General features: G+C 51.7%; 1 protein-coding gene across 1 annotated transcript in view; it reads left to right on the forward strand.

Annotated features, from left to right (window-relative positions):
- Nucleotides 1-10398: 10398 nt before the first annotated feature.
- LOC129133881 (GTPase-activating Rap/Ran-GAP domain-like protein 3) overlaps nt 10399-16648 on the forward strand; it is a 47048-nt gene continuing 40798 nt past the window's right edge. The window contains exons 1-5 of the mRNA XM_077177958.1: nt 10399-12730; nt 15299-15380; nt 15470-15591; nt 15822-15902; nt 15979-16642. The gene's annotated coding sequence lies outside the window, so the exon portion shown is untranslated. The remainder of the gene's footprint in view (nt 12731-15298; nt 15381-15469; nt 15592-15821; nt 15903-15978; nt 16643-16648) is intronic.

A 16648-nucleotide genomic window follows, 5' to 3' on the forward strand; every position in this document is an offset into this window, starting at 1 on the left:
CCTTCCACTGTCCTGGGCTGGTCCAAGCCCCATCCAGCCTGGTCTGGAACACTCCCAGGGATCCAGAGGCAGCCACAGCTTTTCTGGGCAACCTGTGCCAGGGCTTCACCAACCTCACAGGTAAGAATTTCTTCCTAACATTGCATCTCAAGCTACTGTTGTAAGCCATTCCCCTTTGTCCTGTCAACTCCCTCTCTTGTCCAAAGTCCCTCTCCAGTTCTCCTTCAGCCCCTTTAGGCACTGGCAGGTGTTTTAAGGTCTCCTCAGAGCCTTTTCTTCTCCAGGTTGAACATCCCCAACTCTCTCAGCCTCTACGGGCACTGCAGCAGAAGACTGGGGTGTACCTTTCTGCCTCTTGTCTCGGAGGTCCCAGTGAAGGGCTCACCAGTACTGTCTGCTGGGACCAGCCCTCTCTCCCCTGGCCTTCAGCACCCTCCAGGAAGCCAAAGGTAAATGTGGCAGACCTCACCAAAGAATGAGTGAGAGACTCAACCAAAACTGAGAGGTCTGAATAAAAACTCATGCCATCAACTGAATATCCCAGACATTTACTTGAAAGTTCAGAGACTTCTCATTTGTTTTATATTTCCTGTTGTTTGCATCAATGTGGTTGGAAGTCAAAATACATTAGGTAGTTTCTAGCCCTTGCTTTCCTCAAGAGCCACCTGGCTGTCCTGAAGACACAGCCCATGATTTCCCAGGAGGGGGAAGAGCAGCTGTGGGTTTAGCCCTGTACCTGCTGTGCACTCCCTGCCCACCCAAACCCACCTTGTAACCAAATTTGCCTGGGATGATCACTGGGCTTGGCATCTGCTGGACCACAAGGCAGTGTCTGCACTAGGCAGACCTGTTGGTTTCCTGGCGTGTCTGGTTTGATTCATGCTGACAGGGCAGGTACCCGCTCTGCACTCCCCATGGGGGTAGGGAAGCTGCACTTCCACAGGATTATTTATAGGGCACAGCATTATTTATGTTCCCCTATTCTTGCTGTCTTGCTGTCATGCCCTGAACTGCATTTCAAAAATCACAATTTAGTAGTAGATCTGTGATTTTATTTAGTTTCATTAAATGAAATGGAACTTGCTGGAATGAAGTAAAATAAAAAGAAAATAAATTCTATAGAATTAAATGAAATTAAATTTTAAAATTTAATGAAATGAAGTTTAGTGAAATGAAATTCTATGAAATTTTATGGAGTGAAATGAGATTCTTAAAATGAGATGAAATGAAATTCAATTTCATGGAATGAAATTAAATGAAACAAAAGGAAATTAAATAAAACAAAATGAAATGCTGCAACTGGCAGATTTTTTGTTGATTTCCTTAAAAATATTTAGAACTCTCAATAGCTGATTTGCTGATATTAACATCTGCAATGCTACTTCTCTAATTTTTAATTAATTAATTTAAAAATTAATTAATCTTATTCCACAAAGAATTAAATGTCTCTCAAATTATTTATGACCTGATGAACTCTCTTCTTAACCACTACTCACTCACAAGGGTCATGATTCACAACTTGCATTATGTGTGCAATTCCAGTGGACACGCAGAGTCCTTGTAGTTGTGCATTTGTGGTTGTAGAGAGTGTTTGGTAAGTCAAATCCTTGTAAATCTCTGTAGCATTTGCTCACGTAACTAAATGTATTAATGGACATTACATTGTGACATCAGATGTGGTATTGCTCATTTAAAACAATTAAGTATTTCAGTAGCAAATAAAGCTTTCTCTTCTGTCTCTACTTTCCAGAGTTTTCAGTAAGTATTCATATTTATTTCTGTATACTCAAACTTACTCTAAAATACACGGGAAAAAATCAGCGCATTGTCAAAGCACCCAAGCACTTATGAGAGACAAATCAGGGGCTTCTTTCAAAAGTTCTGCAAGGAAAATGTTCACTGAATTGTTGGAAGCCTCAGAATTAGTTAAACTTTTTCCCGTAAAGAATGGGTACCGGCTGCTGCCGCCCGGCCGCTCGGCGGGAGGGCTGTGGGGGAGGCTCAGGGCCGGCTCGGGGCTGTGAGGGCGGCTCAGGGCCGGCTCGGGGCTCCGGGAGGGCTGCGGGGGCGGCTCGGGGCTCAGGGAGGGCTGCGGGACGGCTGCGGGGCTCCGGGAGGACTGCGGGAGGGCTCCGGGGCTGCGGGGGCGGCTCGGGGTTGCTGGGCTCGGGGCTGTGGGGGCGGCTCGGGGCTCAGGACGGCTCCGGGGCTCGGCTCCCGGGCTCGGCTCCCGGGCGTGGCCGGGCTCGCTGTGGGCCGTTCGGTGCCCGTGCCGTGCGGGGCTGGGCGGTGCCTCCCCCCTGCCCCGGGGAGCGATCAGCCCGGCGGCTCCGCCTGAGGAGGGGACACGGAGAGCCCCGAGCAGGGCTGGAGTCCCTCAGGAGCCGGTGGCCGTGTCTGGCCGGGCACGAGAAGCGCCGCCGGGCCAGCCTTTGCCGTGCGCAGCTCTGGCCTCCCGTGGGCATTGCTGGACTGTGTCTCTGTTGTGCCATCAGACCGTGGCAGTTTGCTGCTGTCACTGCCACTGCCACCCGACCTGGGGGCCGTGCCCTCCTGGCAGTCCTTGCCAGCCCCACACACAAGCTCCAGTGCTGCCTCTGTGCTGTTTTGGGAGTGTTTGCTGGGAACGTGCCTCATCCGTAGGAGTATCCTTTTGTTCCTGGGCAGCTGGACAGAGCTTTTGGGCTTGTCAGCTTCAGACTTTGATTGCAAAAGTCACTGAAAGGGAGAATGACAACGAGGTTTGTCAGAGTGGTGCTGTCAGACCCCACTTGACAGTCTGTGCTACGGGATGGAGGTGTTGTGTATTCGCAATACAGGGAATTAATGTCCCTTTCCCAATTCAGCCCAGATGGTCTCAAAGGCTCTTGCAGGGGATAGTTCTTCTTTACTTTCTTTCATTTGTGATAACATAATTTCCAAACTGCCATGAAAATTTCTTTCTCCTGGAGAAAACCACACGCCAGAGGCAGTTTACAAAGGAGCCCAGAATTGTGTTAGGAGAAGGGAATGCTGTGAGTGCTGACAAGCTGCATCTGTCTGTGCTTTTATTCCAGGAAAAAATGCACTGTGCCAAGTCCTTGTCAGTTCTTTCACATAGAAAAGCTCTTGCTGGCACCAAGGGAGCAGATGTTTGTTCCTCGAATGCTTGGACTGGACTGGGACCACTCCACAGCTGAGGAATTTTGCCAGAAGGAGGCGGGAAAATCATGGACTTCCATGTAAGAATGGTTGGAGAGAAACTTGGAAGCCGTGCAGCTTCTTAATGATTTATTCTGATCGCCATTTCCCTTCTCAGTGCCCTGAACCTCGGCGCTCCCTGTGTGAGGGCCGAGCGGGGCGTGGCGCGCGGCGCCGCAGTGACGCACGCGCAGGCGCTGACAGTGGCTCGCAGCTGACACCCGGTGGCGCGCCGCGGTACTGCAGCGGGACAGCGCGCATGCGCGTTTCCCAGCGGAAACCTTTTGCACGTGGGAATTAAGGGCGAAAAGGAAATCCCCTGAGCATGCGTGGTGCTGTGGAAAGGGAAGCGCATGCGCAGTGACGTGCCCGCCACGGAGCCGGGGCCGCCGAGCAGAGCCTTTCCTGGGACACAAAACCCGGGCTTTTCCTGGGACACAAAACCTGGAGTTTTCCTGGGAAACAAAACCTGGGCTTTCCCTGGGACACAAAACCTGCAGCTTCCCCGGCGCCATGGCGAAGGGGGAGCAGCCCCTGTGCAGCTGGGGAAGTGCTGGGCGGTGCAGGGGCGGTGCCGGGGCGGGGCTGGGGCGGGGCTCGGGCGGTGTCGGGGCAGTGCTGGGCGGGGCCGGGGCGGGGCGGGGCCGGGCCGGGGTAGTGCTGGGCGGGGCTGGGGCGGGGCTGGGGCAGTGCTCGGCCGGGGCCGGGGCCGGGGCGGTGCTTGGGCAGGGCGGGGGTGTTGCTGGCGCGGGGCCGGGCGGTGCTGGGGCGCAGGGAGGATGTGGCTGGAGGCAGAGCTTGCAGGCTTGTCACCTTTAAAGGAACATGGAAAGCAGGGAAAGAGGTGGTACAAAAGCACTGTGGGTGCTCGGGCAGGTGAGACGCGACTCGGGGGGGAGTCGCTTGCCTGAGCTCCTGAAGTTCCACTTGCCTCTCTCAGGAGCAGTCGAGAGAAGTTTCCCGTTTGGGACTGGGCTCCAAAAGGAAGGAAACTGAAACTGCTTCTTCTGATAAATCCCTAAGTATGGGAAGCCATACGTAGCTCACTGCCGTAAGCAGCCAGTAACTTCCACAGATATTTTAACTATTAAAAATGGTGACTTGTATTTCCTCTGGGCTCAAATGACTTGGCTGTCCTATAAGGAATCCACTGAAGCTGTGAATTGCAATCCAGAGCATCTTCAGGCTTCTGCTGCTCGGGGCTGTGGCGTTTGTTGTGCAGAAAACATTCCAGGCTGTCTGCCCCGGGTCTGGATGTGCGTTTCCACAGTTCCTCAGAGTGGGGAAAGGCCAAGAGGCTGCTGGGAAGGTCTTCCTCCCAGGCCTGGCCATCCTCAAGACACGTCAAGTTTTGTTTTTAAATGTTTGTTGTCTTTTGTTTCCCAGCCCAGGGCTAAGCTGGAGAAAAGGTGGAGAGAGTAGCAAGTGAGACCTCCCATGTTTAGATCCATCCTTGGATTCCAGGTTTGCCCAGTGGGTCTGTGCTGCCTGAGGGAAGGAAACGTTGGGAGTCCCTGTTTGTTCACCTGTGCAGCTTGGAGGAGAGACTGAGCATGACATTGCAAGGAGGCTGCACTTGTGTAGTGACTGCAGGAGAAGCATCTTGCCCCACGTGTCTCTGTGTGCTTCTGTCCTTACTGTGTGTTTGGCACTCTGTCTTTTTCTCTCTTCTTCCCCATGCCTCACTCGAGTTCCTTTTCATTGTCTGTGGTGCTGCCCGTGCCATTGCTCCTCAGAGGATCCTTGTGTCCCGTTCCCTGTTCTTGTTCTTTTTTAATGCTTCTCTGTCGTGCTGCCCATCCCAGTTTGCGATCTTTTGTTTGTTTGGGGGCTTTTGTTTGTCTGTTTGTTTTGTTTTTTGGGTGTTTTTCAATTTCATCCTGCACCCTGTTCTTCCTTTTCTTCCTGTGTCCTCTCTGCTTCCGCTCCCTCTCGCTGCCCCTGGCCCGTGACAGCGAGGCTGGGCAGGAACCTCAAGCCTTCTGGGGGCTGCCCCCCCTTTCTTGTTGCAGCAGAATCCCTTGCTGGGGCCATGCACGTATGGGAAGGGCTTGGGGGAAGCACTGCGCTGCTGTCCGGGGCAGTCGGATTCGTTCGGAGCCTTCTTTGGGGGTCAGGAAAAGGAGGGGTGAAGACTCGGGGCTCTGATGCCGTTGGGGGCAGCCCAAGGTGCCCGGGAGAGGGAGCCCCACGGCGGTGCGGGAGCAGGTGGGGGGCGGGCGAGGGGCGGGGGTCACGCTGGGTGCCGTCCCCCAGAGGGACCCAAAGCTGCCACCAAATGCACAGGGAGGGGTGAGTGGGTGTAGGATGCTAAAACCTGGCAAGGCATTCGGTTTTCTAGGTATTGCTAAAGAATAGGAATTGGTCTCTAAACTCAGCTGGGGAGAAACCCTCTCTATGCACTCATTTGTTTACAGGAATGTAGGAAGCTCCGACTGGAGATGGGTAGTAGTTCTGAAGATATTGCCGTGAGGTTTTGATCTAGGAACGGACCGAGCTGTGCCCTGGAACCCTCAGAACAGCTGCAGGGCCTGAAGGCGATAGAAAGGGCTCTCTGGCACCTTTTGCCTCCGTTCTCTGCCAGCGCCCAAAGCGTGTCGCAGTCCCGGAAGAGGCGCTTGTCATCCCGAGAGCCAAAAGGAAGACGTGTCAAATCCCAGCTCTGCCTTGTGTTTCGTGTGGGTTTTTTACTTCGTATTGATGTCATTCCAGAGAGCAAGGAAAGAAGAAATGGGACCGGCTCCCACTATTACTGTGTGAAGGCCTTCTTGAAAGGCTGCTGTATTTCTATTGTCTTTTTCCACTCCAAGCTTGACTTTTGCCCTCGTTTTTCGAGCTCTGCTGCATTGGGTGTCCCAAGGAGGGCGGGGTTCCTCAGCAGGGCTCTTAGGAGGCGGCGCTGATTCTGCTTTTTCTGCAGGCGTCTCAAAGCGTGCTACCAGAATGACAGTTTTGTGCACTGGAAAGCTTTCCCTCAGTGCCATCAGCGCACGTCCGTGTCTGAATTGTGGAAGCAGACGGACTCAGAAAAGCCAGCACCCGGAGCAGATTTCTGTTGGCTCTGTGTCTGTGAGAAGCGGGCTGTGTGCTGGACGGGGAGAGGCGCTGTTGGAGAGTGGCATCAGCGCCAGGTGTGAGCTGTGAGGATGATGAGGGGCCGGCTCCTGCCGGGGGGGGGGGGGGGGTGCGAGGCTGTTTTAGGGGGAGGCTTCGCCTCAGCTGCCTTTTGCATGGAGCTGCTGAGTAGAGGGGTTCATGGGGGGCTCCCGGGGCTGTCTCGTGGAAGGACTGCGAGAGCTTCTCGCAGCGTCTGGGCGAACACCTGGATACGCGCTTGGATCCGCGGAGCATCGCTTCAAGGAGGTGCCGAGGGACGAATCTTTGTGCCGGGAAGCAGCAGCCGAACGGGTGAGCGCGTGTGGATTTGGAGCGGGGACTTTGGTCCTTTCCCTTTTCAATTTGATTTTGGCAGTCCCCCCTCCCCGGTTCCCCAGGAACAAAAAGGGAGCTTGTGAAGACAAAAGAAATGAAGGAGAGGCAAGCAGCTACTCTCCTAATATTGTCTGTGTTGGAACTGGGGGGGATCCGCTTTCGCTTGCGGTTCCAAGGATGTCGATTGAAGGAAAAGCTGCCTTTTCCCGGCTGTTAGGGGTATCCCAGGGGTGACAGGGAATCCCTGCGTTCCATTTGAACGGGAATGGGCAAAGTATTGTTGTCATCGGATGGCTTTGATTTGAAGGTAGCCAGCCCATTTTCATCATCCTTAAGGTTTAAATGGAGGGGACAGCGCTGGTGTCCCTCCTTTGCAAGGGTTTGAATGGAGGTCAAAATCCCCCTTTGCACATGGCTTGCAGGATTTCATTGGAGGAAAGCCCCTTCTTTTCTGCTCTCCTAGGGGATGAACTTGAAGGGGAGAAGCCATTTCTTTGCCCTTGTTGAAGCGAGGTGAGCGCCGCCCGCGGCGTCAGTTTCGGGGTTGAGTTGCGGGAAGCCGCAGCTCTGGCGGCGTTTGCAGGGCTGCAGTCGGGCTGTGCCGCTGCATTTGAGGGCGCTTCTTGTGGCCGCGGCCCGGGCCGGAGCGTTGCCGCTCGGGAGCGCTGCCGGCCCGGGCCGGGCGGGTGCCGAGGCGCACGGGGAATTTGGCGCGGCAGCGGCGGAGCCGCTTTGCCGGTGCGAGCCGCCGTGCGGAGCCGAGGGCAGCTGGCGCCGGGCCGGCCAAGGGCGGCAGAGGCGGCGCGGGCGCTGCTGCGCCGGCCCGGCCGGTGCCGGCCGCTCTGTCCGCTCCGGGCGCGGGGCTCGGGCGCCGCCGGGGCCCCCCGGGCAGGGGGAGCGGGCGGGGGCGGGGGGGTCTCCGGGGCGGCGCCGCCCCTGCGCGCCGGAGCAGCCGCCGGAGGAGCCGCTTTGCCGCCGGGAGCCGCGCTCCGTCCGGGGCCGGCAGCGCGGGGTTGGGCTGCCGCAAGTTCTGGGGTGTCGTGGTTCGGAGGTGGCTTTGTAGGGATCGATCGCACGGGTTTGTTCTGGTCGCAGTGGGTGTGCGCTAAGGGCTATGGCGTTCTTCCTGACCGGTACGGTTCTCGGTTCGGGTGGTGACGATAAAGGTTTGGTTTGAATCGAGTTCTGTAGTCGGATATTTTTTTTTGCCGGGCTATTCTGTTTTTAAAGGCGTGCAATGGTTTCTACGGGTCGTTGCGTGAAGCAGCGGCTCGGATTTTAACTCTGTCGCCGTGGCTTTTATTAGCGTGGGCGTGTAGCGTTTGTTTCGGTGGGTTCGAGGTGGCGTCGTGTCGTTAATAGCAGCGGGGTTTTTAAAATCTCTCTAATTGCGTTTGTGTTTCTCGTCTTCCAGGGCTTTTATTTCTTTGGTTTGTTTGATTGTAGTGTACGTTTTATTGTGACGGATCATTTGGGAGATCTTGTCAATGGTTACGTTTCTCTTTCGGCTTTGTGTTTATTTCTGGGTGGTATTTTTATTTTGATCGAATGAGGCTCTATGCGTTTATTCTTCAGTTGGGAATATTTTTTTTGATGCAAATTAAAGTTGCTTTGGTTTGGGGGACTTTTGTTTTACAAATGTATTTTCTTTTGGTTTTTTTTTTTTTCTTTTTTTCTTTTTTTTCTTTTCGTTTCTTGTTGTCCTTTGACGTATTTGGTGGTTGTTGATCAGTTTTATTTTTGGGAACGTGGGTATTTATATGGTGGGTCTTTTTAAGTAGGGTTTTTTTTTTTTTTTTGGGTAGTTATTTTCTTATTTTTTAGTGGTTGAGATTGTTTGGTTTTTTTTCTATTTCGTTCATTAGTTCGCTTTCTAAAGTTCTTTTGACAGAGTATTGCTTATTCTTTGAGTTAGTGTAGATGTAGAACTTCGGTTAGTTTTTAAACTAACGTTCAGGGTCAGTGGCACTGATTGGAGTTGAGCGAGTTGGTTTGGGTTTTTTTAGAGGTTTTTGTGATTTGCTGCGTGTGTTTCTCCAGGGTTTTCTTTTCGTTTGGTTCCATTTTTCTGATGTGATGAGAACTGTTAGTGAAAAGAGTGTTGTGTGTTTTTTTCGCTGGCAGTTGTTTGGCTGGTGGAGGTATCTTGATGGTTTTGGAAGACATTGGTGGGAATTCGATGCTGTTTGTTTTGTCATTGCCTTTAGGAATTGGATTTTAAATGTAAAATTCTAAGGATAGCTATCTTTAAACAAAACGAGTAGATGTGTAGAAATGGGAATAAACTTTTATTTTGATCTATTCGATCTCTATTTAAAATTTAACAGGTAACTTAAGTCATGATATATTCCAATAAGATATTGTATTTTTCAAAGAGCATTGTGTATGTTGATAGATATATCAATAGAGATGCTAAATATAAACACAACTCAAAGGAAATTTTAAATCTAGAAATGTGTTGCGAATCTATGCAGATATATATATCAAATTATTAAAGGATTGTAAATGTAAAGTGACATAAATCCATACAACACGTAATACAAGTGATACCGTATAGATCTTATGATGGTATATTATAGGAAACAGCTATAAATCTAGTACATCGCTATGATATAATATGTAAAACATTATAGATATGGTAACTGTAAATACAACAATATTATTAAAAGTAGTTTAAAAGAAAGGATGGTTTTGTTTTTTACTTGGCAAAAGCAGGGGTTTTATTATAAAAACTACAAATACAAATGATAGAAAGGTAGAAATCTACTTGTAAAAAGATCTCATGAATACATCAAGATGGATATAAAAATTGAAACTATTAGAAAAAAGAAGTTGTAGCAGTAGATTTGGTACATGATAAAAATAATGATTTATCTCTATGATGTGAATAATAGATATGTGATATGTAATTACAAATGGAATGCATCAGTATAAACGGTGACTATAAAAGTGAATATAATTATGCAAGCTCTAAATATAAAACTATTTCAATATAGTTGAAAAGAAGGGTTTTTTGGTATTTGTTTGGTTAGAGATGGGATTTTTTTTGGAAGAATAAAAGTATGATAGAAATCTAAATGGAAGTCGAGAAATATACAATCAATATATAATGATATTACTAAAACCACAAAGTATGAATAAATAGAGATAATAGGAATAGGCATAATAGATTGTATAAACGACGTAACACATCACTGTCCGGTATAAATATGCGTGTGAATAGAACTAGGAAAACTAGAACTATCAAATTTATTTCAAGAAGGCATGAAAGAAAGGGGGCTTATTTGGTTCTTGTTTGGTAAGAGGCAGGTTTTTGGCATTTATTTTTCGAGGAGTTTTTGGGGGGGATGGCCCCTGTTCTTTTTTGCCGCCTTGGCCGCCCGCAGGCCCAAGGCGCGCGGCGCCCCCGGCTGGGGTGGGCGGCAGTGCTGCCGCCTTGTGGGCAGAGCGCGGTACTGCAGCCCGGCGCCGCCGCCAGGCAGCCCTCTTGGGCGTGGCGCGTGGCGGGGTTTGTTTGACCTTCTGAAAATGGCGGCCAAAAGGGCGGGAAAGCGGAGGGCCCCCGGCGGTGTGTCTATCCGGACTGCCTGCACGGAACACCGACGCCAGCGCAGCCCCGGCGGGATTTTTGTGGCGTTTTAGGTGTACCCGACACGGGCTGTGGGGTCAGCGGCGCCGCGGGCGGGCGTACTTTTGCGGGTTTCGGACCGGCATGTGAGTAACCGCCTCTCTCGGCCGGGGGGGGGGGGGGGGGGGGGGTCCTCTCTCGGCCGCCATGTTGGGAGTGGCGGGTCACCAATGTCGCGGGAGTTTGTTTGACCTTCTGAAAATGGCGGCCAAAAGGGCGGGAAATCGGAGGGCCCCCGGCGGTGTGTCTATGCGGACTGCCTGCACAGAACACCGACGCCGGCGCAGCCCCGGCGGAATTTTTGTGGCGTTTTAGGTATACCCGACACGGGCTGTGGGGTCAGCGGCGCCGCGGGCGGGCGTATTTTGGCGTGTTTCTGACCGGCATGTGAGTAACCGCCTCTCTCGGCCGAGGGGGTCCTCTCTCGGCCGCCATGTTGGGAGTGGCGCGTCGCCAATGTCGCTGGATTTTTTTTTTTTTTTGACCTTCTCAAAATGGCGGCCAAAAGGGCGGGGATATCGCGGACCCGGGAGTCTGCCGCCCTGTGGCCAGAGCTCGGTACTGCAGCCCCCCGAGCCAGCGCCCTGCCCCTCGCCGCTGGCTGCCGGGGGCGGGGCAAGGACGCGGCTGCCGAGCGAGGCAAGGGCGAGGGGCGGGAGCGAGCGGCGGGCGGGGCGGGCTCCGTAAATGGCCGGGAGGGGTGAAAGACGTTCAGGAGTGCAAAAGGGACACGATGGCTGAGAAGAATGGCCGGGGGGGGGGGGGCGGCCCGGCGGGGCCGCTTTCGGCGGGCGGCGGAGGCGCGGTCGCAGCGCTCCGCGGGCCGGGGGCAGCGAGCGGGGGCGGGCGAACGCCGTCGGAACGGGGCTGCACCCCCCCCGAGCCCGTGCACGCGCCTCTCCAGGAAAATCCCGGCGGGGCGGCGGCGCTGCCCGCCCTTTCTGCCGCCAGCTTTGCAAGGTAAGACCGTGTAGAGAGCTTTTTGGATAATTGGTTAGCTGAGAAAGGACATTCTGATGTGATACCGATGGATAAGGGTAAGAGAAACAAGCTAGGAACTGAGCAACCGGTGCCTAATTACTGACGAAGGTCACAGTGACCTTCTCTAAAATGGGAAGATGGGGGAGAAAATTGCTTGCCAGAAAATGTAGTTATCCCAAGGTAGAGAAATTAGAAGAATGTACACATAGAAGCAAAATAATTGTTAAGAGATAGAAGTAGGTGTGTTTGATCATAGTGTGCTTTAACCAATAATGAGCTCAGATTTTGCAATATGCATAAGCTTCATTAACACTAATATAAAAATGTGTAAGCTTTCAATAAACTTCGAGATTTGCTATTCATCGCATATGGTGTGTCGCATCTCTCCCGCCGTTACGACAAGACCGCCCGCCCCGTCCTGTCCCGCCGCCCTCCGGTGTCTGTAAACAGACAGACTCCCTCTGGCTTCCCACTTCTCCGTGCTGGAGAGTGGGAGAAAGGTCCGTGCTGCTTGCCGTGTCCTCGGTGGGCAGAGAGCTCTGACCTTGCCTTGCATGGGCTGCTGAGGATTGGATCCATGGGGATGTGCTTTGATGCATTTAGTGACCTTTACAGATTTCTTTCCCCGCTTTTTTCAGTTCACAGAATCATGGAAGAATTCAGGTTGCAAGGGGCTCTAAAGATCACCTCATTCCAAGGCTGCTGCCGCCGTGGGCAGGGACGTGCTTCCATCGAGCAGCTTGCTCAGAGCCTCATCGCAGAGCACCGACGGGCCTTGAACACTTGCAGCGATGGGGCAGCCCCAGGACCTCTGAGCAACCTGTGCCCTGTGCCAGCCAGGTGCCAGAGGAGGAAGGAAGCCCTTCCCACCTGGAGCAGAGGCTGCTGCAGCTTGGTGTAGCCTTGTGTCACCGAGCGTGTGAGACAGAAAGGCCCTTCCTTTCTGGAGGGGTAACAACACTCAAAGCTCTTTCTCGGGACAAGCAGAGCAATGGAAGGCCAAAGGAGCCTTCAGTTCTTCCAGCAGCTTTGGGAACAACTTGAAGGAGGAGCAGAGCTGGCCTGGTGCCTGCTGGCTCTGCAGGCAGTGGGCATGGAGAAGCTGCAGCTGCAAGCATCTGTCTTCTTGGCTGAGGCTTTATAAATGAGGCGCTTTTCTGTAGTTCCTTTTCAGGCATGACGTGCAAGTTGCCCCTAGAAGTCCAAAGGCAGCTGTTTTCTTAGCAGAAGGAAGTCAGGAGGAGGCAAAGCCAGCAGCTAAGTCTGGATAAAAAACTTGGCTAACCTCTTTTCCCCCCCTCCTCCAAACAGGCAAGTGTGAAGCACTCAGCAGAGATCTGCCCGGGAGGAAAAGCAGAGCCAATCTCTGAGAAGAAGGGACATGCGAGCTCTGGCGAGGACGGCTGCTCCCCCTGGCCTTGGTGTGGGACCTCCTGAGCTGCCATTCCTGTGGTGGGAGTGTTTCTCCTCTCCTCCAGCCAAGCCAGAGACCGCCTAGGGAAGGAGCAGGTAAGGTTGAAGTACCGAGGTCTCCCAGGTAAGAAGTGACACGGCCAAAGGAAATGGCCTCAACTTGCAGCAGGGAAGGCTTAGATTGGATTGGAGGGAAAATTTCTTCACTGCAAGGGTGCTCAGGCATAGGAGCAGGCTGCCCAGGGAAGTCCCCATGCCTGGAGACATGTCAAGGATGTCAAGATGTGGTGTTTAGGGACCTGACTTGGGGGGGCAGCAGCTGGGCTCGATGTCCTTAGAAGGCTTTTCCAACCGCAAGGATGCTACGGATCCTATGGTTCTGGAAAGCCTTGACCCCTCTGGCTCTAGCACAGCACCTGGATGCTGACAAAATGAGGCTGGTCCTAGAGCCTGGAGGTCCCTGTGCCACAGGGAGAGGACAAGCCGGTGTCACCTGCAGGGAGGGTCTCGTCCCCAGAGAGCCGTCAGTGACTCCGTCCCTGCCCGGGGCTCTGGGTGCGCCCTCGGGGGGCGGGGGACGACACCTGCCCTCAGGTGTCCCTCTGGGCACCTGGGAAGGGAACCAGGTCCATCCGTGCGGCAGCTCCAGGGCTTGCAGGCTTTGGGGCTTTGCAGCTGTGTGCCTTGTCACAAGGTGGCAGGGACGTGACACTGCCTGGCAACGCTGCTGGCCTCAGATCCTTGCTGCTCTCATCCTTATCCCATATGGATTTAGCAGCAATCTTCTGTCTTTGCTTTCAAACTGTCCTTGGGAGAGTTCCAAGAGAGGGTCATTAGTTATTTCAAAGCCTACATCTTTTACCTCTTGGCACTGAAGAGAAAAGACACAAACCTGCTTTGCATCCTTCTGCCTGGAAGTCATTGTGACACACAGGGAAGGGAGGAAGGGGCTGGCCGGGGTCAGCCTCTGCTGAGCCTCAGCTCTTGCTGCTCCTGCTCACAGGGTAAAGCCAAAAGCTGTCGTGATCAAAAACGCAGGCCGCCCTTCTGACCTGAGTCACAGGGGCCGTTTCTTCTGAATGAATCAAGGTGGGAAATCATTCTTGGAGCTTCAGAAGAAAAAAAACCCCAAAACCGTAGGTACGTTTGTAAGAGTGTGTATGTACGGACATTTCCTTCGATGAAGAAGAAAATCTTAGAAATATCATGTCACGTCTGGCTTCCTAGAGAAGATCCTGAACTCTGGGCTTCTGAAAGCAAATGGCTGTGCATTTATAGGAGCGTTTCCCTTCTTTTTATGTGCCTCCCCCAGTCATCTTCTACCCTTGCCCACGGCAAGGAGAGTGCGGTGATTTGGCTGCTCCGCTCTGCCGAGGTTGTTGCAGGCTGTGTAGCAAGGAGTGAGGCCTTTTGTGGCTGCTCATCAGACATTTTCCTACAGCCCTCTCCCTGCAATGGTAAAATGAGACTTGTGTTAGCGAGCAGTCAAGTAGAGCAGGTAACATTAGAAAAGAATTGTTTCTGAGCTGCTGTTCACTAGCACGTGTTTCCCCTTTCCGGCAGAGCGCGCATCATTGCGGGCTTGGGATCGATTGAAATGCGCTAAGGAAACCAGCTCTGGGGAGGGAGGGAGGCAGGGAGGGAGGGAAATGCTCTCTTAACATGTGCCAATTCTTCTGTCAAACTCATCAGGGCAGGACAGCGTTCAGACTGAAAGTGTAAGAAGATGTGGAGTGAGACACAGAATCTGACAGGAGGACCAGACTCACAAGTGCACGAATTTTGCTTTTGGCTTGGATTTAAACTCAGAAGTTGTAAGGAATTTGGGAAGGAGAAGGGACATTTCAGAAGGAGAAGAAGAAAAAGAAGTTGTTGTTGTTGTTACAGCCCTGGCAAAATCTTTGGTTCTAGCTAATAAAGGAAGTTAGTTGAAATAAAAAAAAAGAAAAAAACGTGGGGTTTTTTTTCCTTCACTGTTCTATTTGTTGGTGGTAGATGGTGTGTTGTTTTATTTCTTGGTCTTATTACCTCTGTGTAAATAGTTTTTTGAGTGAAGCTAACTTTCTGGACTGGTTGGTTTGTATTTGAGGTAGGATTAATTTCATGAGGTTTCTTTCCTAGACTTCTGACAGGTATTACTGGGATTTTGGTTTTGTTTACTGTATGTATCAACAGAGAGATTTGGTAGGGCCAGCTGGGCTGCTGGAGTTTTGGGTGTTAATTTATTAGATGGCTTTTGTTAAACACAGAATAATTATGTACATTAACAGCAAATTACCCAATTACCCAATTTATCTAGGTATGCTACCTAAACACAATGCTTTATGTCTTACCATTTTTCTGTTCTTCTGCTCCAAGTAGTTGTGTCAAAAAAGAAAGCGCTGTTATTTTTCTGAAGAGCTTTCTTCTATAACAAGGCCTTTACTCCCTTTGAATTTGAGTCAGAGGAGCCAAACAGCTGCAGTTGCTCTGAGGGCTTTTATATTCGGTGGGATTAGCCCCCTCCCTTTTCCCAGGCATCATGGGAATGGGAGGCAGGCACCATCAGGGGTATATTAACCCCAGCTTTTGCTGAGGGGCTTCATTCCCTCTCTGGGATGTGCTGGGGTGAGAGCTCTCCTGTCATTTTAGTGAAGAGCCTCTTTCAGCTTAGCTTGCTTTCAGCAGGTGTTTCTGGGCATCTAAAGCAATAGAGGCTTGGAAGATCCTGTGAAGAAAATGGCAGGGAATGCAGGGAGTATTTAAGGTAACGATTTTGGATTTTGTGTTTAGGGGTGATAAAGCGTATTTGCAATTTCTGGTTTTGTTCTTGTTTTGTGTTTTTATTGTTTTTAGGAGGTGCACAGCTTCCAGAGATCCCAGGTTGTGTCAAGCACAGCACTTCTTTCAGCAGATTCATCATGTCACAGGAGGCATCTGCCCAGTGTTAAAAATGATGTTTGAGATTGAGGCTTCAGGTGAGTTGAGGGTTGTGACTGGGAGAGGGAGGGTGAGCAGGTGTCCAGTTAGGAGTTATTGGGGGGCAGGGGGGTTTGCAGGCAGCAGGGTGAGAAAGGGTGTTTATTTGAGGGCCCCCCCACACAAGGCTTTTCAGAAGCATAGCAGAGGCATTCCCATGTTTTCCTCACACAAGGTCATCCACTGCACTCACAGGAATGCCATTTAACTTTGCTTTTCTCTAACCCAGGTGCCACTAATAATAAAAGGCCACAGCCTTGGAATCAGGATGAAGATGGAGCCTGAAGGAGCCAGGCACACTCAGGAGAGGGCAAGTAGCTGACTTGTTGGGATTTGGCCTACATAACTCTAAACTCATACATTGGTTTTGGTTTTCTTTATTGTAGCTGACCGAGAGGCTAACAGGAGATCACGGGGCCCTCCGAGGCAGACTCATTTCAGGTGCAACGTGGATTCACATCGCTGATCATCCAAAAGATAAGTCGGGGGCCATGGCCTGGAGAAGGGAGGGTAGCAGGTTGGGAGTTCTTGGGACAGATTTAAAAATTAGCAGAGGGAAAAGCAATCTTCTCCAAGGGGCCTCTTAGGAGAGCTAAAGGGAGAGACTCCACATTTGATGGCAGCGTGCAGGCGGGCAGGGCAGAGCAGTTCCGGTCCACGTCGTGTTGTCGGGTGTACCGTGTTACCTACTGTGTCTTTGGGGTCCCTTTTGCCTTTTCCCCTCGAGACCCTCACCACAAGCATAATGTGTCGTGTTTAACGTCCCCCCGTTTGTCACGTTCTGTGTCACGGGTGTCTGCACATGTTTGTGCCGGAGCTGCTCTGCCCTGCCGCAGAGGCTGCTGCAACAGGACAAGGCTCAGGGACACGCAGTTTGTGGGGTGTCGCCGGACTCTAGATGATATTCCTAGATAGACAGAAGATGTTTGGAGCTGTGAAGATATCTTGCAGCCCTTTGACGTTTGTCCTCGCTTTCTTTCAGATGCAGAAGGATAAAATCCAGAGCAAAATCCATCCACCCATCCTGAGTGAGGAGGTTCCCCCGAGCAGGTCAGT

Source organism: Agelaius phoeniceus, chromosome 4 (genome assembly GCF_051311805.1).
Source record: "Agelaius phoeniceus isolate bAgePho1 chromosome 4, bAgePho1.hap1, whole genome shotgun sequence".
Classification (NCBI taxonomy): domain Eukaryota; kingdom Metazoa; phylum Chordata; class Aves; order Passeriformes; family Icteridae; genus Agelaius; species Agelaius phoeniceus.